General features: G+C 47.2%; 1 non-coding gene across 1 annotated transcript; it reads right to left on the bottom strand.

Moving 5' to 3' along the window:
• Positions 1–3,696: 3,696 nt before the first annotated feature.
• On the bottom strand, positions 3,697–3,768 carry TRNAE-UUC. Its single transcript has one exon. It is a non-coding gene; the product is annotated as a tRNA-Glu (tRNA).
• Between the last annotated feature and the right edge of the window lie 254 nt (positions 3,769–4,022).

The raw sequence follows: 4,022 nt of genomic DNA, 5'->3' as shown, positions 1-4,022 counted from the left end.
TGTTAGACAGTGAGCTTCTACTCTAAACCAATCTGTAAGTGCCTACATCAAGCAGAAGATGGAGGCCCAGAAGAAGAAGGAGAAAGGCTGGACACGCCCAGTTCCCTCCATCTTGCCTCCTGAACCCCCATACCAAAAACGTCAAAAATCAAAAAACTAGTCAATAGTCAAAAAACTATTTTTTCACCCTGTGATAAATTCACTATCATTCTAAAACTTTCGTGGCTTGCAATGCTTCATTATAAGGTTGGTAATTGTTTTTTCCAAGGGCTAAATCAAAGGCACAGGGGTCTGGGGCTCTGTGCCGAGGTCTCTGAGCCCCCTGGGCAGGGGCTCGAGTCCTCCAGGGCAGCCAGAGGGATCTCCTGGGTTCCAACAATAAGGAAAACTGCCCCCTGAACAGAAGACAACTGCCATAGATACAATTTGTTTGACAATCCAGGACACAAGGCACCTGCCTCTGATCATCCCTGCTCCCCTCCTTTCCCCTGCACACACAGGGCAGACATGGCCAGCTGGAAGGGGAGCACAGAGCCTGTGGAGCAGCAGAGCAGCTCTGTGACAGCCACCACAGTGTCCTTAGGGAGTGCCACCCTGGGGCAGTGGGACGTGTCCCTGCCCATGTCAGGGGCAGAGCTGGATGAGCTTCAAGGTCCTTCCAACCCAAACCAGTCTGGGATTCAGTAATTAATGACTTTGTGCTAATTACCCACAGCAGCACTGACACAAAGACTTCAGGCTCTCAGCTCACCTCACCTCCTTCAGAGGATTTTGCTGATTTTTTGGGGTGTTGGAAGGACTGAGTGCTGCACACAGGGCACTGCTGCCCTGCATTTAAATAACATTTATTGATCCCCTGCACTCAGGGTGGGCCAAGGAGACAAAGGAAGGCCTGGCTGGTGACTTCTCCTGGTTCAGAATTGCCCAGAGCTCTAAAGGTGCCTCATTTCCCTGGGCACGGACAGGCGGGAGCACTGATGGCCCTTCGTGGCTGTGTGAAACACCTTCCTGCCCGTTTTGTGGCTCTCCGTTCCCTAAAACCAATGGAAATGTTCAGTGTGTGAAGAAAACCCTTCAGAGAAGGCAGGGAGAGCCTTGGAACGTTTGCTGAGCCCTGAGTACAGCTTTGGTCAGAGCAGCGAACCCCAGGCTGCCTTTTGTGCACATTTTACACAAAATGTTTCAGTCTTCAGGTTTTGGCGGCTCAGTTTCGGGTTTTTCTCCTTGACAGTAACGATTCTGTGGGGTCACTGGTTTATTTCAGAGCACTCCTGAATTAAACAATACCTGCTGGTGAAGCTATTTTTGTCTTGTGGGCTGAATTTATAAATTGGGATATTTTTGGGAGTGAGCACAGCTTCCTGCCTGCTTTCCTGTGCTGCTGCTAAAGATGAAGGGCATGCTGGTGCCTTTATCTTTGTATCTCTGTGCCAACAGCCCAAAATCCCAAATCCAGGGCAGTCTGTCAAGGAAGGAGCTGAGCCCCACCTCCTTCAGCTCTTTGTGGTCTGCCAGAGTCACAAAAGCAGGAGTTTGAAGTGCTTGTGCTCAGTGCTTGTGCAGTTGGCTCCTGGAGTGAGGGGTTATCTCTGCACAGCCCCTGAGCTGCACTTTTTACAGCTTTTGGGTTGTTCTGTGAAAATTTGGCCGATAAAACTTCAAAAATTAACAAGTTGAGTGTAGAGGATCTGTGAGCAGAAGGCTCGTGCTGAACAAGGACAGCTCAGAGCAGCTGCTGGCAGCAAGTGAATGTTGTCATTGTGCAGCTCGGTTAGAAACTGAGTTCCAAAATTGGAGACAACTTGTTCTCCTGCAAGAACATCAGGGAATTACACAGATTTTATCAGAATATTCTGACTTTGGACCACTTTCTTCAAAACTCTGCTTTAAAAATAGAGGAGAGGTCCAGAAGGAAGGGGGGTGGGAGAGAAAAAAAACCATTTTAATCTCTTTCCCCTTTCACAGCTAATCAAACTTGGATTTTTTTTTTCTGTTTAATTGGGATATCTGAGAGTTCAGCAAGAAGAACAAAGAGGTAAAATGGCTCCAAATCCTCGTGGACCTTGGCACAGTTTTAGGGGACACAAAGTTACTGTCACAGCTTCTCCTGGGAATTGTTTTGCATGAATATAAAACGAACACACCCAGAGTCAGACAAAACTCTGCAATTAGGGCTTCAGGGTCTGACAAGGATATTTGAAATGTAAATAGAAAACACTTGTTAAAATCCAGTGCAAGAAGGAAGGGAGGTGGGTGTTTTCCTGACATATTTCCTGGTTTTAAAGGAGAAATCCAAACCCATTTTTATGTCTATGTTTGCTTTAAAAACTTTAAGGAATGGGGGGGAGAGGGGAAAAAGCTTCAAAAAGCTTCAGAACCTGGAATCCTGTGGGACCAGCACTGCCTTTCCCACCCATCGAACAGTTCAAGGTTTGCCAGGGTGGAATTTCCTTGGAGCTGCCTGAAAGTGCCCGGTGCCAAGGGAGGGAGGCACTGAGGGGACACTTTCAGGATGGCTTTCAGGAGACACCCGAGGTGACTGATGGCTCTGGGAGGGGACACAGTGAAAAACACCAATCACTTGTTTTTAAAATTTAAAAAGTTTAATAGTAATAAAATGGTTCGAAAAATAGCAATATAATTAGAGTAATAAAAATTTGGATAATTAGGATTTAGGACAATATGAGACAATAAAAACAAAGAGTTAAGGACAGTCCAGGTATCTCTTTCTGGGCAAAATAAGCCCAAAAAAGGACAGAGGGTTAACCCTTAAATACAACAGCCTGTTGCATATTCATACACTTCATACCTGATGCATAAATTCCATTCAAACACAGGATTCTGTCCTGGCAGTGTCAGCTTCTTCCTCTGAATCCTAACAGCATCTTCAGGGCTGAGTGAGGTGGGAAGAAGTTCATTTCTTCTGATAATGGAGCAATAAATTCTCTTTCTCTGAAAGATTTAGGAGTCCTGTGGCTGGTCTCTCACTCCGAGGCCTTTTTTTTAAAAAAGTATCCTACATAGCATAGTTTCTATTTTAACATTATGTTATAACCTAAAACTGTATTTAACACACTACTTAAGAAAATTAATACAGCATAACTTTCCGACATAACACATATAATATTCATTTTAATATTTGCAAAAAGCCAGTCATAAAATATGCATTTTTCACAGACACCCAAGGTGATGGCCCCGGGTCCGTGGCAGCAGCAGCTCCCAGGATCTCTGGAAGCCAGGAAAGCCCAGCAGATCTCTGAGTCCACAGGTCTGAGGGAGCTGCCAGGAGTCCCTTCAGCAATAAACACATATAAATCTATATATCATATGTCGATTTCTATGTATGTGTCTTCAGCACAATTCTATTTGCCTTGAGGAAGTCAGGGTGGTTTAAAACACACCGTGGGACACAAGCAGGAATTTTCTTGCTTGCGAAAAAAAGAGAGAAAAGGCCAATTAACAGCATGTTAATTAGCTGGGGGCTCTATGCTCCAATGCACTTGAACGTTTAAATAGGTATGAGCCTGTGTTTGCAGCGGCAAAGCTGCTTCCTACGGCTTCAGGGGGCTCCTGGCGCCGAGAAATTTTGCCGCAAAGGTGCAAAAATCCAAGTCCCGAAGGAGTTTTGGGGGAGAACGTGCAGAAAATTGGAAAGGAGGGGGGAATGTTTCCCCATCCGACAGGAAAAATTGAAGCTTCCCATACCGGGAGTCGAACCCGGGCCGCCTGGGTGAAAACCAGGAATCCTAACCGCTAGACCATATGGGACGCGTTGAGAAACGGTGCACCCGCGCGCCCCAAAAGTCTACTCCCTCCCCGCTGACCGCCATAGGCAGTTTCGCCGGGCGCCGCTTTGCCGTTCCATGGGAGACACCGGGAATTACCGAGACTCATCGGGACCCCCCAGTAAGCGCCCCCGCCTTGCCAGAGAGACGCTGCCCTCAACCAACATGGCGGCCGGGGCTTCGGCTGCCCCGCGCCCGAATCACGTGACAACGGGGGTGCGCGCGTGCGCGGGGCGG

The sequence above is a fragment of the Geospiza fortis genome, unplaced genomic scaffold (genome assembly GCF_000277835.1).
Source record: "Geospiza fortis unplaced genomic scaffold, GeoFor_1.0 scaffold117, whole genome shotgun sequence".
Lineage (NCBI taxonomy): Eukaryota > Metazoa > Chordata > Aves > Passeriformes > Thraupidae > Geospiza > Geospiza fortis.
The sequence above is the reverse complement of the archived record's forward strand: the minus strand, read 5'-3'. Positions and strand labels throughout refer to the sequence as shown.